The sequence below is a fragment of the Myodes glareolus genome, chromosome 13 (assembly GCF_982192425.1).
Source record: "Myodes glareolus chromosome 13, mMyoGla1.1, whole genome shotgun sequence".
NCBI lineage: Eukaryota > Metazoa > Chordata > Mammalia > Rodentia > Cricetidae > Myodes > Myodes glareolus.
In genome coordinates, this window is record NC_142038.1 from 7,454,921 (window position 1) to 7,475,157 (window position 20,237).

A 20,237-nucleotide genomic window follows, 5' to 3' on the forward strand; every position below is an offset into this window, starting at 1 on the left:
AGCACCTCACATTCATCACTCGAGTATCTCTTCATTCCAAAGAAGATGGCTCAAACAGAGAGAGGCTTCAGGCCTCCTCTTCCTGTGATCACTCAAGACTCTCTCCATGCCAGAGAAGGTACCTCTGTGGCCAGTTGTGCCCTAACAGCCAGAGATGGTGGCCTACAGATGACTGGGTCCGACTCTCTCACACACCCCTTTGCCATGCTGCAACTCTCGTCAGCTTACCTCTGTATTCAGTCTTGCTCACTCCCAGCAGAGTACCTGTTAACTGTCTACCCCCAGATAAACCCCACAGTTCCAGGAGCTGTAGAAGGCCGCAACCACACTCTCCACCATAGATGGCGCTTCACCGCCAGGTGAGCTAGAAAGCTCACACGTGTTGGTATTTTTCCACTACTCCCAAGGTATCACCTGGGACTGGGAGCAGTTGACCAATCCAAGAGTGACACGTCAGAAGCGAGGACTGTTTCCTTTATAAGGGTTGGGTTCCATCTTATCTGGGTCTCCGCCATGTGGCTTATGCTCTAGCTCCCAAGAGACATAAAGCTTTTCTGCAGAAGGATCCTATGTGTACCACGTGGTTCTTGCTGGCGAGACGGTAGCGCGGGGCATCTGGTGCCATACCCGGGAAGAAGAAGAAGAAAAAGAAGAACTTTGCACCGCCGGAGACCCCTTGGACACAAGGAGGATTCAGAACTGCAGGCATGCGTGCTCAGAGAGGTACATTCTAAAGTCCAGAGAGCATATCAGAAACTGAGCAGCAGTGGGAGGTTGTGCGCGCACCCAGATAAGTTAAAAAATGACCCTCCGGTAAAGAATGGGGGAGACAGAAAAGAAGATAAGTTAAAAAGGACCCCCCAGTGATTTTAAAAAAGTAAAAATGGGGGAGAAGGCTGATTTACAAGGTCAGAAGCTTTATGTTATGTTGTTCATGTTGTCTTTTGTGTACTGGATAGGAGAAAGATACTTAAATTTAGAAACTGCTAAGGATATGATGTTTTGGGAAAGAGGTTCTGTTTTCGTCTCCACAGAAAAGGAGAGCCTAAGGGTATACTTGGGATTTATGTGGTTTGAATCACCGAGACCTCCTGAAATGTTGTAGTGTATACCCCTAAGAATGCAACGGCCCAATAACAGCAGGAAGCAGCCAAAGAGACTAAACGACGCCCAAATTCCCTAAAAGATTAAATGAGGTCCTTGCAGAGCAGCAAGTCTGCTTCTCTGAGTTCCGTACACAGGTTTGGGCTCGGAGTGGGTGCAGCTGGGGCTGGAGGGCAGCTGGAGCGGAGCTTTGTTCTGTGGCTATGGTGGGAGGCATATTGCGCAGGCTCAGTTGGTGCCTGGCCTGGAGGGTATCACAGCTGTACCGAGAATGAGAGCGGTGCCACAAGCTGCCAGGCCAGAATTGTACCTAATTGTACCTTGCAATGTACCTAAAACTGTGCTGGTCTCTGAGGCTAAAATGGCTATGGCTCCATTTGGCTATGCTAAACGATGCTGACTTCAGGCAGGGCTGGTCGTATTTATCATAATAAAAGCACAATTAAGGTTTAGACGCAGTAAACAGGCAGTACCGTATTACATCTACATAGTGCGACTTAAGTTTTTAAGAACTCAAGTCCTCCTAAAAGATTGCTGTGTATACGCTTGGCTTGTCTGATGTTTCAGGATCCGCAGGGAGGTAGATGCGAAGGGCCCTTGGATTTTGGGGTGATTTGGTCGTTGACTGGATCTGTGAGAGTTTACAGCCGCTTTTGCTGTGGCACAGGTGTTGAGAGTTTGCTAGTAGGGAAGCGGCCCTGTTCGCCGCCTCTCCCATCGGCCCCTTGAGCCGCAGCGGCTCTGGCGCGGACCTTGAGATGTTGCCGCCTGTGCCGCCTCGGTCTGAGTGTCGGCTCCTGCCACACTCCGCCACCAACACAGCCTCAGAGAACTAGGCTAGCCCCGCGGGGAAGGCTGGGGCGCCTGGGGGTGGAGCCACCACTTCCTGGCCCGGGACAGGTGGAGCCGCACAGCAAACAGGCCCAGGGCCTCGGAGAATGGAGGGGTGGGCTCTGGAACCCAAGGCCACCGTACCGGCAAGGAATACGGGAGCCAATAAATCTTAAACCTAATATCAACAAACAGGGCCTGGGTTTTTCCTAGGCGCCACTGGGACAGCACGGCCCATACCGTAAAAAACAGAGACCCTCAATCAGTTATCTACCACAGTGGCTACAGCCCTGGATCAACAGGCTACCATAGATACATCTATTAGAGGTAGAATAAAGAACAGGTGGATATCTTATGGCAGCTTGCCCAGTTGGGCTGTAAATGGAAAACTCCAGCCTTATGTGTGACCAATGTACCATATGAGAACTTTATAAAAGTGGCTAACTTGTCCCGAGAACTGTCTTTGTATCTTACAGGAGAATTTTGATGATTAGATGTCCTCCTTGAGATGGTCCATCGTGACAATCAACTCCACGCGAGTGGACATAAGCCTGGCCAAAGGATTCCAGTCCTGGATTGTGTCCTTCATCCCCTACTTCAAAGAATGGGTGGGGGTGGAAATGTTTTGGAACAGTCCTATGCTATGGATTAGTGTTTCTCCTCTGGATGGTCTGCTGACTCAAATCCCAAAGTCTTAGGGACAAAGTGGTTTTTGCACAGCGCTGGCTGCCCTAAAACAGGGAGCCTCTTTTGATGTGTGGTTATCTATGTTAAAGCAGTAAGGTTTAAGCCAACCAGCTCCTGCACCCCTAGGACTGTGGTCCATTGCACAGGGTGGAGTGCTTGGCTTAGCTAGCCCTGAAGGTTGTCGAGCTGAAGAGCATCGCACAGAGAATGGCCCTCTCTGAGAGATAAGTCGCTCTGCTTAAGGGTTTCCTGCCGTATATTCCCTTTCCCAGAAAATTGGCAGAGGGCAGGCCGGATACGTTCCAGGTGTCATGAGCCTAGGGACAGATTCCGTGTAAGCCCATTTTAATGTTTTCATTTTGGGAAGTGCGACCTCTATCTTTACCTTCCTAGGGAGTTGCCTTTCTGCAAAGAAGTAAAATTAGGGGGAGATGTAGAAGGCCGCAACCACACTCTCCACCATAGATGGCGCTGCACCGCCAGGTGAGCTAGAAAGCTCACACGTGTTGGTATTTTTCCACTACTCCCAAGGTATCACCTGGGACTGGGAGCAGTTGACCAATCCAAGAGTGACACGTCAGAAGCGAGGACTGTTTCCTTTATAAGGGTTGGGTTCCATCTTATCTGGGTCTCCGCCATGTTGGCTTATGCTCTAGCTCCCAAGAGACATAAAGCTTTTCTGCAGAAGGATCCTATGTGTACCGCGTGGTTCTTGCTGGCGAGACGGTAGCGCGGGACAAGGAGCACCTTACCATAGATGCCCCACAGATCTTCAGAGGCCCCAGGAGGTAGAGGGGAGGGTGTATCCATGTCCTGTCTTCTCACACACCGTCTCCATGTCAGTGTTTGCTCATCGATACACCTGGTGTGTGTCTGTTACAGCAGCTGCATTCAGAACTCAGTAATTTTTAAGTAAGTTTACATGGTGTGTGAGGTCCTTCTGTCTATGTGTTGCTTTATTGGTTAATGAATAAAGAACTGCTTTGAGCCTATGGCAGGGAAGAATAGAACTAGGCAGGGAAAACTAAACTGGATGCTGGGAGAAAAGAGGTGGGGTCAGAGAGACACGATGGAGCAGCCAGAGATAGACGCTGTGAACTTTAGCCGGTAAGCCACAGCTACTTGGTGACATACAGATTAATAGAACTAGGTTAAATTAATATGAAGGAGTTAGCCAATAAGAAGCTAGAACTAATGGGCCAAGCAGTGATTTAATTAATACAGTTTCTGTGTGATTATTTCGGGTCTAAGCTAGCCAGTTGGTCAGGAACCAACGAGCAGCCCTCCTTGCAAAATCCACGAGGAATTCACTTGAAAAAATTTGTCCTACAGAGGTTAGCTGACTGTCCTAAGACACATAGCCAGGATATGTCAAGAAGCACACAGACTTTCAAAGAAAAAGCCTCAGTTGTATTCTGTGTTTCAGGCTCTACGCCCTAGGCCTGGCATCCTCCCTGTTAGCTAGCAGTGAACACTGCCTGTATTATGGAAGGTTTTTTGTCTTTTTCAACAGTGCTTTGCCAGGTGCGCCTTCATGGGGATGGATCCCTGCTCTCTGCATGTTCCAGCTATTTAAGATTGTCCCAGATTTAAACCCAGAGCCTTGGCATGTTAAAACTTTAGAAACAGTTTTTACAAAGGTTGCTACATAATGGGAGGTCACAGTTGATCAGGCTGGGCAAAGATATGGTGACTAGTTTCATTACTCAATTACAAAGATTTGGACACAATACCAACTGTGAAGGTCATGCCAACACACACTGGAGAAACTGTATACAGGTGGAGGTAGGCAGCCTTCCATCATAAGTCAAGGGTCATAGAAGCCCTTTGATTCTAGCACACTGCCCCCTGAAGCCCCAGATGGAACGGAGCCTGTGGCACCTTGATTTTTACAAATTCCGGCCTAAGAAAGCATACATTTCTACAATACTAAGCCATACAACTATAGAATCTAATTTATCAAATAAATTGTTCCAAATAGGAATACCCACTTCCGTGGCTATTTCCACCACAAAGCTGTGTCTCCTCACCTATAAAATGAATCTCCTAGAGTAATGTCCCGGATGTTACCAAGAATTCTTAAAACCTGCACTGTTGGGGTAGAAAAATAAAAATAATTTATCTGGTGCTGGGGAATCAGCTCAGTGTCCCAAAGTTTCCCACAAAATGACGAGGACCTGAATTTAGATCCCCAGCACTCCCATAAAAAGCTGGGTGTGGCTGCATCTGCCTGTAACCCCAACACTGGAGAGGTGGCGATGGACGGATATCTGCTGGCTCGCCAGGCAAGGCAAATCAGCGGGCGTCAAGCCCAGTGAAAGCCCTTGTCTCAAAAATTAAAGGGAAGTATGACTGAGGAAAGCCTTCGACATTGACCTCCAGCCTCGTCACAGATGCACGCACCCAAATGCATATATGCACACATCCATGAACATATACACACATGTACACACCACACTCACAAAAACATATATCTGCCCAATGGCCGAGATCAATAAAGAAGGAAATGGAGTCTCCAGGTTCGCAGATTGGCCAGGACAGCTCTGTTCAGTCTGGACAGAGGTGGGAAACCTAAATTAAATCTTCTGACTGAAAGGAGTGGACCACATTTCCATATTAGCATTCACAGAGAGATAGGAGAGGTAGGAGCTGACCATTCCTGCCATAGAAGTTAGTTGACTTCTGTGATCTCCTTATGTGGGCTTTGGATGGACACACACACACACACACACACACACACACACACACACACACACACGAGAGAGAGAGAGAGAATATGATTCCTTCTTTCTGTTGACTTGTTTAGAGACATTCATGTTTTACTTTTTACCTTGTATCCTAGGAAGCGCTGCACAAAGCTGCCCCCTGACTACAATTACTATGTGTTTGCTGCGCTGCCCCATTTTTATGACTCTAATGGGTTCTGCTGGTCACCTCTTGAACCTGCGTGTTGTAATGAAATAAAATAGGTCTTTGTAGGAAGAAAGTGGCTGAGAACATGGTCTATGAATGTGACAAGAGCCTGTGTATGAGAACAGCAAGCAAGGGTTGACAAGAGGCCTGCAGAAGTCAGACTTGCCTTCTGGAGTGGCCCCTGATGATGTCTAGTGAGTCATGAGTTCCCGGGGAACAGAGACAGCACTGGACACTCCGTGGGAGGGAATGGCCTGAGAGCACCTGGCCTGAGAGCACCGGGACCTGGAGGGGCATGACTGTAACATCCAGGGGAAGTAGAACCTGCCAGATGGAGTTTTCCCAGTAGGTCAAGACACTCACTGTCTGGGCTACTTCCAGAACACAGAAGAAAAATGGCAGAGCACATTTTACTGTGCGTTTCTGGACTCCCATAGTTGGTCTGTCTTCCCATCAGGCCTACGCTCCTGTAAATAGAGGTGCCTGCTGAACAAGGGAGAGAAGACATCCAGCCTCCCTTGGGTGACTGGGATCTGAAGGGAGAGAAGATGTCCAGCCTCCTTTGGGTGCCTAGAATCTGCCTTCGGACTTTGTCACTTTTATTCTCAGTGAAAAGGTTACAGATAAAAAGGAAACAAACAAGCAAGGTGAAATAAGATTTTTAAAAAGTACTCAATAAAAACAGTAAAGATAAACCATCAAAGTAAGACACCTGACAAGAAAACAAGAAAACCAAACCAAACAGCACCACCCAGAAAGGCCAGGCAGGGTCTCAGGTCTCGATTAGAAACAAATAAGGCAATAAAGCGTGTCCTGGCTGTCCATATGCTGAGGTTCTGGCCTGGAACAGAGCTGAAGGCCAGGTTACAGGTGAAGATCTTGGGAGGCAGATATCTCCGAAGGGGCCTTCTCTTCCACTGACAGTGGCCAGTTTGCCCCTGACTGCTGGTTAATGACCAAAGAGTATGAGGTCTCGCCTGCAGCAGCAAGCAGACTCCCTGCACTCATGGACCTTGTACCCTCCAGAAACAAGGGCATATGTGTGCTTATTTCTGCTTTTTCAATTGGAGCAATACCGGGTGTCTCCTGGTGGATTCTAGTACGCTGGGCCTCTGCAGCTGTGCAACCCCAGTGCACTGCCTACTAACTGCCTGCTTCCTCTTCTGCCTCTGACTGACTTCTCTCGACTCCGGCAGGCTCTTCTTAGAGTCAGTGTCTTTACCTGCTAAAGTAGGGAGACAGCTCAGTGAGTGAAGGTGCTGATCACAAACCGAAGGGCCATGGTTGCACCCCCAGAACTCAAGTCAAAAGTCAGATATCATGTGCATCTGTAATATCAGCACTCTACAGTGAGATGGGAGGCATAGACAGGAGAATGGTACAGAAGCCCAAGGCCCAGCTAGCTTGGAGCACACAACAACACAGCAGCAGAAACAAGAGAGACCCTGCCTCGATGAGGGGGAAGGTGGGAGCTGGCTCCTGAAGATTGTCCTCTGAGCTCCACGTGCACATTGTGGAACATGCCATTTACGTTCATACACACATATGCAACACGTGCACACACTGAATGAATAAAAATAAATACACAAATGCATAACAATGTACGAAACAAAGCAGGGGAGGCCAGATACCTACATCTAAAGGTTTCTGTAACGGTAGAAAGATCTATATAGTCAACTCTGAGGTCCCACACCAAGTTAGGCAGAGAGAAGGTTCACATTCAATGGCTGGGGTGCACATTCAATGGGTAGCTTGAAAGAAGAGAAAAAGAAAGATTTCAGAATAACAACAACAGCAAAACACGGCTGAAGTTGACTTTAATGCCATAGATTTTATAAACCTCTCTAAGCTCCAATTTCCACAGTGAGGAAGTTACCCATGCAACTCCTGGCATTCTAGCAAGATAAAGACTGAGCATATGTCTGTCCTTTGTTACCGTGCGAGCTTCTGAGTGTTGCCGGAAAGTGTTTTATATAAGAGTTGGTTTGCCCCACAGTAAAGCTTGGAAGTTAACACATGTTGATCATTTCCTTTGTTTTGGTTTTAATATTGAATTCTACAGAGGAAAATGTCCGCATGGATCTTTGAATTACAGTTTAGCTTCTCAAAGTACAGAATCAAATGCCTGAAAAATCTATTTATTTGCAATGAAGTGTGTGTGTGTGTGTGTGTGTGTGTGTGTGTGTGTGTGTGTGTGTATGATAATAGGAATGTAGGAATGAAAATAATCTAACTGGACTCACAGAATCCTGTTTTTTTTTCAGTGTTTGTATTTATACATGTGTGTTTCCGGATGGAGGTATGCATGTGTGCAGGTATATGTGGAAGCCAGAGAAGAACCAAGTGTCACTCTTTAGGAACTTTCCATCCCCTTTGTTTTCTGAGAAAGGGTCTCTCAATGGCCTGAAGCTCACCTGATAGGTTAGACTAGCTGTCCAGTGAACACCAGGGCTGTGCCTGGCCTGCCTCCCCAGCACTGAGATTACAGGAACACACACACAAACGTACACATGCACACACGTACGTATGTATGCACACATGCACTTTCCAGCCTATGGACCTAATTGTATCTGAATGGATCATTCCTTAAAGATAGAATATATTTTAAGGCAAGCCCACTCCCATGTTCTAATTGCACACACCCTTCTGGCTATAGCTTGGGAGTGAGGCGAGTGCCGGCAAGGAACTGCATCTTTGTGGATCTTCACTGCTCTTTATCTTTGATTTTCATTTTGGATTTTAATGAGAAGGTATGTGTGATCACGGTTTTTCTTATGGGTCTGTGTTTATTTTATCTGGAACATTTTAGGATGTTTTCAGTGTTCTCTGAGATTGCGGGCTTGGTATCTGTGTGTCAGTTTTTCACTGCTATGGCAAAATACTTGAACTAAACATTTGAGGAATGAAAGTTCAAGCTCTTGTCTTTAGAGGTTTTAGCTAATGGCCATGAGGCCTCATTGTTTCTGGGTCTGCAAAGGTAGACCCAATACTGGAGCAGAGTTGTTCACCCTGGAGCTACCAGGAATCAGAGAGAGACACGGAGTTGTCTGAGACACGACACAGAACACCAAGGATACTGCCAAAACCAGGGAGACCCCCTTACAAATAAGTACCCCCATCCCTCCATAATGCTGCCAGAGTAGGAATCCATCATGGTTTTATTCATGGTCAAGGCTAGCAACTCATGATCCAATCAATTCCTCCAAAGACTATCAGCTGTCAAACAAGCCTTTAACACCATGTTCAAGCTTGGTCTCCAGAGTTTGTGTTCAGATCCTCCTCAATAGTTCCACTCACTAGCACATCTCTCTTCTTATCTCTTTACTTTCTCATTTGGGATGAGTCCAGAGCTGTCTCTACAGTTTCAGGACACCGTGCCAAAGATTTGCCTTACACTAATTATAGGTCCATAAACTTCCTATACCACCAGAGAAGACTACAGACCAATATCAATCAAGAGAACAGCATTGGGTGAAATCTGCTGAAGTATTCATACCCTTACCAAGAAGTCAGGACATGCTATTCTATTGCCATGGATACAAGAAGTAGTTTAGACAGAGATCTCTCAACAAGAAACCAATACTTGGTCTCTGGCATTTGCATTGTCTGCATATGTGATTTAGTTCAGGCCTCGGGTATTTTCACTAGCCTGGGGTTACCCAGGCAACAAAGATAATCTCCCAGGGGATGATGGGAAAGCTATCGCACCACACAAAGGTGAAATCATTTGTTTACAGCACACACTAACCCCGAACTGTTAAGAAGCCACCTGTCATCGATGGTAGCCACATCACATGACAACAATCACCCGTGAGCTTGCCCTGCACCGCCACCGGTAGTGGAGATGGGGTGGAGACTTCACGTCCTCGAGCCTTGCTTTCCAACTGGTTGGCGTCTGAAACTCAGGATGCTGGAATGGTTCCAATCCACTGCCAATCCTTTTTAAATTCTTCAGTTAAAGTTCACAGGAGCTGTGGTCGTCTTAACATGAGCAAGCCAATCAACGTGCTTGAATGGAGTGGAAAGAACTTTGTGAGCCCTGCCCTTAGCTGAGGAACTATGGATGATTGGTGGTTCCTAGGGGAGGGACAGTCAATTTTCCTTAAGGATGTGGCCCATGGTGTGTCAACCACAATGCGGTGAATGGCTCCACTCCCAGAATTATATGGACAGCACAAAATTGAGTTATTAAATTAAAAAGAAAGAAAGCATGAATTTGAGAGCAGAGGGACAACTATGGGAGAGTTGAGGGGAGAAGTTGAGGTGAACATGATCAAGATACATTGTATAAAATTCTCTAAGAATTAATAACAGCATCTTTAAGGGTCTAGAGAAATGTCTCAGCTCTTACTAACGCTTGATGCCATGCAGAGGACCCGAGTTCTGCTCCCAGCACCCACACGGTGTCCCACGACTGTCCGTAACTCCAGTTCCAGATCTGGTGCCTTGTCCAACATTCTTGAACACTGGGCACACATGAGCTGCCCATCCTCACATACAGGCAAAATATTCACACACACAAAATGAAGGCATTGTGAGATTGATTTATTCACTTATTCGCCTCTTTACTTATGTCTGGGAGTATATGCAAGCATGTGTGTGAATGTCTGTGCACTTGCTCAGAGGCAGAAGAGGGAGTCTGCTGTCCTTTCTCCTCCCCTCTGACTAGTCCTTTGAGGCAGTCTCTTCTGTTCTTCTTCATCTAGGCTGAAAATCCAGCAAGCTCCAGAGACCCTCCTGTTTGTGCCTCCACTAAGAGTTTGGGTTCCAGGTGTGCAGAATGCCTAGTTTGTTAGGTGGGTGCTAAGGTCCAAACCCTGGTCTCCAGAGGGGCCCAACAAGTCCCCTCAATCCTTCTGTTCTCTCCATCACCCTTCTGACTGAAGAACAGCATTCCCTTGCTGTTGCGCTGGCCGTTATCCGTACCAGCCTAGACAGTGTGCTTTGCTGCTTTCCCTTTCCAAATGCACTCTGCATGATGAGCAGGCTCTGGTCTTAACTACTCTGTGAATGCAGACTTTCTCCATGCAAAGTGCTTGCAGTTTGGAGGAGTCTGTTGAGAGACACGGATGCCTCCTCACCAATACAGCAAGATATTTATACAGGGTCAGGAGCATCTCAGGAAAGGCCTGAAAAGTTTCAAAGGGCAAGAAGCTCTTGAATTAGACAGGAGAAAAGCCAATTTGCCTGGAGGGGAGAACATTCAGCAGGTGATTAATCTTATCTGTCGGCTTCTCTGGCAGGGGACTGTGCAGGCACTCAGTAAACATGGTGTGGGTGTGTCTGGAAGAATGGTCCAGAAATAGCCCTTACTTGAGTAGACCAAGAAGAACAGAACAATCTGCCCTGTGTTATGAGGAGCATAGTCCCTTCCCTAGGGCAACTGGAACAACAGGAACCAGGATGTCATGTGTATCCTTGGTTTGAGTTGGGCATCCACCTTGTCCACCTCTTGGATATCATAGCTCTTTGTCCTCAGACCCTTGAAGATGGACCAGGAGTTATGGCACCAACTTCCTGGAACCTTGACTTTGAAGTGAACTCTGAGAAATTAATATCTGAGTGTACTAACTGTGGTGTGTTGCTACACAGCTTGCACTGACTAAGGCACAGACCAAGAAACCTTGTCCTCCTAAACAGTCTCCCAAAGAAAAGGATAGAAGGCATTGGGATGCTCCTTTGGTGCCCGGAAGTTGGCTGGAGACCCTCACTAGAATTTTGAGGAGAATGGGTCAAGCATGATTACCATGAAGCTGGAGCCTGAAGGAACTCAGGGAGGATCTCAGTGGGCTGCCTGAGGCTGATGAGAGACTGTGAGGGGTTTCGGAAGGTTACAGATTGGGGTTCAGGTTAAAGAGACAGAGCATCCTATGGTTGTCCCTGAGTAAGCATCAATGAAAACACCATGGAGGAAGGCATGTACACACATGTGAACCATATGTTCAAAGCTGCAGAGGGCCTCTGCCCAGTGAACCTGTGAGTACCCTGTACTCATGGAGCTCTCTGTAAAGGGGAATGGCCAACTGTACCTCCCTGTTCCACTCTGAGAGTGAATGTTAAATTAGCTCAGTGTGGAAATAGACATACCCTAGCAAGATGTGCCCAAGATGAGCCTGTGTTCCTCTCAGCTCCCCTGCAACTCACCATCTTCTTCTACCTTGGGCTACATCACTGACTACTCCCTTTCCCGAGACCCCTGGAAGTATTAGTCTACAGTGCTCCCCAAAACCCACATTCTCTGTGGAGCCTACGCCTACAGCCTGTGCTGATTCACCCCCAGGCAGCAGATTGTTCAGTTCCTACCTGATCGTCTATCCGCCGGATCTCAGGGGTCCTCAGAACACAGGCATGGGTTGTTGCTTTTGGCTGTCGTGTAGAATAGGAACTACAATCCTCCTTCTGGGGTCTTTTCAAGGGTTTCGTACTTTGGTTCTTGCCTGTTCCCGCACAGTTGCTGCCATGACATGCTGAGCCACGTTTCCTGAAGCCCTCCCATCCTCTCAGAGCCCGGAGACCTCAACTTTCCACCCAAGCTCTCCCCTTGCAAAAGCACAAACCCGCGGGCGAAAACAAGATCACTGTTGCCAGGACAAAACTCTGCAGGATGCCCCATTTCACACATGCACATTGCCATCTTAAAATTATATACACGTATTCCCCTCAGAAAAAAAAAAAAGCTGCCGCAGTGAAATTATTTTTTTTCTTAAAAAATATCCTGCAAAAGTACTTTACCAACTTAGCCATGGCCTGCAACTCCTCCCCTGCAATTCGTGCTATAAATCCCATCTCCCCTCCTCTGCCCCCTGGGCTCCCTATGTGAGCCGCTGCAGTTCCTGGCTCATAATTACTCTCACTTTTGTTGGGAGAAGCATTCTGTTACTGCCCCACGGAAGCATGCGGTGGATGGAGGGGCTCTGATGTTTCCTCACACGGAAATGAAAGCCTTCATTCCAGTCGTCTCTGAATAAGGCCTTAGACAGTGGTCTTCCTCAGTGGTCTAGTGAGAGGCCTGAGTGAGCTGAGTTTCTAGGGAAGCCTCAGGTACTAACTGGAGACATCCCAGGAGATGCCCCAAGCCCTCAGAGCCACCATATTCAGAACAATAAATGTTGGCCCATGCAAAGTAGAAACAAACTATTGTCCCTTTGAGTGGAAATTAGTGCCAACATTTTTATTCTCCCACTTTTCAAATAAACAGGGTCCTGTGAGCTAGGATGCATCCTGGGGACTCCTTAGTGACTCTGAGCAGTATGAGCTGCGCAGAGACATCCTGTTTCTGTTACCCAAGCAACAGAGTTCAGTATCTGCGTGATGACTTGACCTCTTCCAAGGTGTGTTGACACTCCAGTTGGTTTTAAATAGACCTCCAAAGGGCTTTCCATCTCGAACAGGATTCAGCTCAAACAAGTACACCCATTATCACTGTGACTATGCTTCTCTAGGCTCAAACAGCGTAGCATCCCAGAGAGTGCTTGGGGGATGAAGGTTCTGCCCTGAACAATGCCCACTGCCTTTGTTTCTCTCCTCCCTGAGCTGTACAAGCATGGCCCTGAGGAGCCTTGCCTTGGAACCCTCAGCCCAGAGCCAACGTTTTCCCTTCCCCACTCCTCAGATGTAGCAGGGTAGGAGCTCGTAGCCCTTACTCTGAATCTGCCTTGCTGGTGAGCTGCCAGGCCCTAGGGGCAGTCTGCTTTGCTCTACTTCTTCCTACAAGCCTCGGGTCCGCATGCTCTGTAAACTCAGATGGGGTTGGCCTGTGTGAGGTGCAGCACAGTAATTAAAGATTTGGATTTATGCAGCTCCTTTTTCCAGCATTCAAGGCTCAGCGGGAGTTTCAATGGTGAGCATTTAGCACCTCGCATTTGGACACGTGAGACCCAGGTGGGTGGGGACCGGTGCGAAGCAGAACACTTGCAGGGTAAGGGCTCCCTTCTCTCTGTTTGTAGCTGGAAACCACCCCGGTGGTGCCTGGCATTTCTGCACCCCTGAGACACGATTAGTCTTGCTGCTCCTCGGGTGGGGCTGGGTAAGAAGCCACACTACTCCGTAAACCGAACTGCCATTAGTTGTATGAGCCAACCCCGAGAAGCCCGTATCCCTGACTCCGTTTGTTCTCTGGGCCTGTTTTCTAATCTGTATTTTCACTTCTGCTTAATGCATTCTTCCCCACAGTTGCCAGATATCCAGTAGCGACACAGTGAATAACAGGACGCTGGGACAAAACCCAGCATTAGATGGCAATTACCAACAGAGCACGCTTTCCAAGCAAGGCTGGAGAGACCCTGTTCGCCTTGCTCTCCCTCCCCAAAGGGCTTCCCCTTGCCCATCTACTGCCCTTCAACTGTTTCACAACCCGTGCCCCACAACCACCATTGCACTCCACAGTCCCCAAAGCTTGGCTGCAGCCCAGATCAGATCCACACTAGGTTGATAATTCTCTGTACGCCCCTTGGCGCCTGGGGCTGCCGCGCTGGACCATGGGGTGCCCATGGACATACCAGCTTTTTCCTACTTGACCCGAAGCTCCCAGTGAGAGGGACCACCTATTTGCCTGAGAACTGTCTTTATTAGGCGTTCAATGAATACTACGGGTTAAATGCATCCTTGCCACGCTTCTGCTTCCTGTTGAACTGAAATGGTCTATATTATTTATTTCCATTTTCATTTTCTGTGTTTCACGATAACATGGCAACCGCCCTCTTCCTGAGATGGAAACACACGATACTTCTCTCCAAAACATTTTGGGTTGTAAAAGATTCGCTACAGAAAATGACTTGACAAATAAATATTTGATAAATGTACTTGCAAATTATTTAAAAGGCTCCTCGATGATTTGATGGAGCTGGGAGGTGTACGCCATCGCGATTCCTGGGCGTTTGTGTGTTCATTATCTGTTCCACTGAGTGGAAAACCGTGTTTTAATTCTGTAGAATGGAGGTATGCTCCTACCCCCACCAATTCTAATGAAATCAGCCAGGACCTAACAACTTCCACGATCATCGTCATCACCATTACCTCTCGTAAAGGAATGCTTTGCAGCTCAGAATAATTCCTCTTTTAAAAATAAAACAAGAAAAGGGTGCTCTCATTTTAGATTTGAGATCAAGGTGGGCAGAGAGAAAAACCTTGCTAGCCATTGCGGTAGTTAAACAATGATCCCTGACATCATCTTTGGATGGAGCGCTCATTCTAGGAAGTTTATTTCTAATTAGATGTGAATGATACTGTTTTCTTTATTATGGTTAATTAAAGAATGAGTGGATAGTTGTGACAACCAGCAAGACTTTGTGTGTGCCATCCCAGGCTCAGCTACAGCTACAGAGGGGCAAGTGATCAGCAGTCATCAGTGTAAAATGGCTAGTTCATCAATTTCGATCCATTTTCTTAAGCAAATACAACTCCAATATAGTGTCCACTGTTCAAATCAGAAGACCTTTTTCTAACCAAAAGGCAGACTATTTCAGTGTGATGTGTCCTGATGGGGCAAATGGGTTCATTTCATATTATCAACATGGTTCATATTTGCCATAAAACCTGGGAGTTTCGATAGGTACTAATTTCCTTTATATTCGTGTTCCACTACATAAAAACCTTCAATGTCATGTGATTTAGTGAGAGTATTGTTTTTAATACAGTGGTAGTTTGTACTCAAAAGATATTTACATTTCCAAAAGCCTGATCAGAAAGTTATAGAAACTGAATAAATGTATCTATATAAGCAAACAAAATTAAATGTATAATGGCAGGCAGGAAGGAAGTTAATCTCACCTATACATGGTTATCTGACACACACGTACACACATACATACACACAAACACACCTTCCCACACACATTTATTTTGCATGTGTGGACACACATAAATGAGGTTTAAAATCACTTAAACCACAAGAGTTCAGAGTCAATATGTTTCAGAATCGCCACATTATGATATAGCAGGGTGAGTTTGTGGAGATGAATGCTTTATCGAATCACACACGTGTGTAAGCATTTATTTTTGGTGTTCTACAGTGAGAACAAAAGCTACTGAGGGGGAGCAGGATAAGCAAGTCCGGATAATATTAGAAAAACCACATGCTGCAAATACAAAGAGAAAATATTGCACACTTTAAAGTCAAACAGTACAGAAGCCAGGCCTGACATCAGTCTAGTGATTCCAACCACGTTAGCGGGAGGCTGAGTCTGGAGGGTCAGAAATGCAAGGCTTCCAGGAGGGTTCGCAGCGAGTTTATGGCTGGTCATGGCAGCTGAGGAAGACTGAGACAAAATAAACAATAAAATGAAACCTGGAGATAGAGCTCCATGGTCCAGGAATTGCCAAAACAAAGCTAAGTGACAGAAAAATATCTTTTAATTTTAAGTGTAATAAAATATTGTAGCTGACATAAGAGATTTAACTGGCCTAATAGAATCAGGATCATGAGACAAATTGCTAAAATCATTGAATTTCACACCAATTATTTAGCCAACATATGATCAGCTGGGGTTCTTGGGTTGTTTAAATACATCTGTTCCTATGGTCAGTTTCTATCAAAGACAATCCAAGGGGAATACCAACACTTTACCCTTTACAGTGGTGGCTACGATGTTGATCTGAACCCCTTAAAGAACCAGGAAACTACTCTTCCCTGCAAACCTCTCGTCTGACCTAGTCATTGGGCTCTCTGAGCTTCGGTTTTTTTCATGGATTTTGCTCTATCATAATATTAGTGTAATTACAGTTAGTGTAGATAACATGATGTCCTGGCTTCTTCCATCAGCATGATATTCATTTTAAGTAATGCGAGCTTCACAGGGCTGCCTTACTTCTGCATCCTTATCAGCACATTTAGCATTATGATGGAGGACATTGATTAAGTTGTGCTTAATGGATTATCAGATATTATCTTCTGTGCAATTTGTAAGAAATTAAGTTAATAATTTTCCAATCTTCAGGTCCAAAAAAATTGGGTTTCTTTACTAGGGTATGATTTATTGCTCCTACAATGATTAGTGGGACACAATGAATGGTAATTAAATTTAGGAAGGTTGCTTGGTCATCTAAGAGAGCAAATGCTTGAGAAAGAAGATGATCCCAGAAAAATAAACCCCTGTAAGTATTACTGATATATAGTGTTTACACTCAAAGCAAGACAGCGGTCAGCTGACTTCACAGGTAACATTTACATATAAGAAAGACTAAGGATTCAAAACATTTACTGAGATCATATAGTATGATAATAAAAAGTATCAAAATGACCCAGGTCTCTCCCTTTCAGAAATGACTTACCTGATACATTTAAGTGAAATAAAAAGAAAATATCATGTCCCACTAAGGAAAAATAAAACAATCAAAACCCAAGCCAGGTAGAAATTTGCCTTGCAGGGGTATATATTGAGAATGTGTATTTTAATCTTGGGCAGAGAAATTTGGAATTTCAAAAATAGGAACGATAACGAAATCTCTCAAGTCTACAAAGATTTCAATCTACTTTTAATGTCATTTATTGTTTTTTCCCAATTACTTTCTCTCCCCCTCAATCCTGTCTCATTTCTTCTAAAATTACCACTATGCTATTGCTTTCTTTTTAAAAATTGCAAGAATTATCTTTGTATACGTTCAGAATTTTTAGCATGAGGCTTCTTTCTCTCAAATAATTCATTGTTTCTACTTTCAAAAAACTCAAATTGTAAGTGTGTCCATTCTGATTGAATATCTGTAATGCAACATTTAAGGTCGGCCGGACGGCATCAAGCCTCTCTCCTGAGGTTTAGTGATCAAGTCACACAGGCTTAAAACCTGTTTAAAAGAGGAAATTCAGACATTCCTAGGACAGACTGGGGTCCCCAACCCTAAGGCCAACTTCACGATGAGTAGTCTGAGAAGAGCAGAAGATCCCACGCTTTGTCTGCACGGTGGCTCTGTGTTTCCATACAGTTTTCTGTGAACATGAAAACTGGTTCTCTTGAAGGTCACAGACTCATCCTTTGTGTTTTGAGGTGCTGTTTCGTGCTTGTGCTGAAGCATTCTATTTTAAAGGAAGACGGAAAAAGAAAGCTTGCCTTGGAGAGGGTGATCGCTCCAAAGAATTGATTGTGTTCTAAACATCTGAAACAGTATAAGCAATGACAGCTGCATTTGGGTAAATACATCAAATATACAGAAATATATAAAACTTAATCATGTCATTTATAGTGTGGCTGTTAAGCTGCAAATTGCATTGGAAAATGTTAGAAAAAAATAGAAAAGGAAGTCACCTAAGCAATCTGCCCACACAGCTCTTTCACATTAAACTGGAAATGAATTCTGCATAACTGTGAAATGGATTGGATCCGGTTCCTACCCAGCACTGGAATATTGCTTAATTCTTACTGTGGTTCACATAGCACCAGGGAAACATCACAGCTGGCTTTGTGGGGGTTTGGTGGAGGGAGGGGAATAAGATCTTGTAGGCAGGGGTCGCGTGGTCAGGAAGCTAGGCACCGCTAGGAATGGGTTCTTATTTTAGCAGGCTGGGGCAATATCACACTGATGCCTTCTCTAGCACAGAACACACAATCCTCGAGTTGCATGGTCCTCTTGCCAGAATTTCTAGGCCCACCTTAGTACTCTCATGAAGTGTTGGGTCCCCTGAAGCCAGGAATGATCCTCCAGAGTGGGGTCACGGGCAGCTGTGACTTGATTGTGGTCCAAGACTCTGAAGGCCAAGTAGTATCCGTCCTTAGCTTCGTATGGTTGACAAGATCTTCAACTAGAGGACAAGAACTGGAAATGCTGCTCGTCATCTTGAGCAAAAGCTGTTTTTAGGGACACTAGGACCCTGACAACACACCTCCGAGCAGGGGCAGCACACGGCAGCCAGCCATGCTTGCTGCAGACGGGAGCGCTTGCTTTCTTTGACCAGTGAACGCAGACTGGCGCCAGCAGCTCAGCGTTCACTTAGGTTTGCACAGCCTACAGCCCAGCATGTTAGGTCCATGATGACTTAACTGTACCTAAATCATTTCAATGTTACCTGTTTCCCAACACATGGCTGGTGTGAAAACCCCCACCTGCCTCCTTGGGACTGTGATAGTGCCATGTGCTGTCTTACATATCGGGGGGGGGGGGGCTTATGTCCTTTGGATCTGAGGTGAGTACTAGTGGGGTCAATACTCTTTCTCCACTTTCTTGCTCCACTTAACTACTGAGGAAATAAAACCCAGAGAGTCAGAGAGGCTATTTCAGGGGTTTAGACAGTAAGTATTCCTGAGGCTGTTTGGGAAAACCATTCCTATATGCATCATACACAGCTGCATATCACCACCAGGCAAGTACACAGGGGGGCTGTGTGTACCTTCTGAAAATCTCTACCACCCAGAGCCTGGGTGATCAGACCATATGAACATGCTCACTGATGCCTTGTGTGACTGTCATACCTTCCGCAGGCCATTCATCTGAGACCTCAGTGGGACCCACACAAAGTCTACCAAATGCTTCTCCTGCTACCCAACACCCATTCTCGGAAGATGCTTAACCTGGAAGACAAGCCTGTGGGTAGCAGTGACACCCGATCAACTAGCCATGAGGGAAACGATGGCTTCCTTTGTTTGACACCAAGTCAGGGGAACAAGAGGGCTTTCTGTGGCCCCCACTCACCCACCTGCTAGGAATACACCAAGGCCAATGGAACTGAGAAATACCACTAAAGTCTAAGGGTGGACAGTGGGAAACAGCAACAACAACAAAAAAATCCCCCTCCAGAGCCACAAACACAAACAGCTCCCATCATGCAGAAATTGCCTTGGCGCGCGGGTCACTGGTGATTTCATTTGTAAGTAATGTTTTGATTGTCACAGATTATACGTTGCTCCCCTCCCCTGACATTTGCTGTACAGCAGGATTGATTTTCGTGCTCTAGTATGAAAAGGTCACTTTGATCAATGCAGTGTAATTGGCACTAAATTAGGATCATATCAGGTTATTTTGCTATTTAATGATGAAATATTAAAGAAAAGCATGGGTAGATTGCAGGCCCTCACACACACTTGAAAACCTGCTGGAAATGACTTTTATTTTGTAAGGAGAAATAGAAAGACAAACAGCTAAAGTGCCGAAAATGACTGTGATGTATTGGAATAGCGGCCCGGAATTATATATTTTCATTTGCGATAGACTGAAAAGCCCAGACACAAAACACCAAACCCAGCAGTCAGTCCTGCTCGGCTGCACAGAGAACCTTATAAGGAGGGCTATTGATGGCCGTGCTCATTATGCGCTAGTTAGAAGTGTTAAGCCTTTTCATTCTGCATATAGTAATTACGCTTCAAAACATTTGTGTGCGCCGCATCCGCTTATTAGACAAACCTCAGCTTTTGAAAACCTGTAAGTTGGTTATGGCCCCTGTTTGAACACTCTCCTGTGTCCGGAGGGTGTTTTGGGCTCCGCCTGGCTTTCCAGGTTTGCACCTAAAGTAATTATAAGCATCGTAAGGAGTGTTAAATACCGAGAGTTATTTTCTCCATTGTAAATAGCCGCGATGCCCCGTTATTCTGAAATGCTGTGGAGCAGGAAAAAGCCAGAAAAGACAACACTTAAAAAGGCCGCTGATGTCTCTGAAGAGAGTGGTGGCTCTTTGTGATCGTTCAGAACGTTGTCCGCTGCCCGAACTAAACATGGAGTGCTCACAAACATGGGTAAGATGATTCAGGCTAAAGCTTAGCAGAGATAGGGCAGGGGTGGCC

General features: G+C 45.8%; 1 long non-coding RNA gene across 1 annotated transcript; it reads left to right on the plus strand.

The window, feature by feature from the left end:
• Window positions 1–358: 358 nt before the first annotated feature.
• LOC148119943 (uncharacterized) lies at window positions 359–3,312 on the plus strand. The gene is made up of 2 exons (XR_015734670.1): window positions 359–723; window positions 2,412–3,312. It is a non-coding gene; the product is annotated as an uncharacterized LOC148119943 (long non-coding RNA).
• The last annotated feature ends 16,925 nt before the right edge of the window (window positions 3,313–20,237 follow it).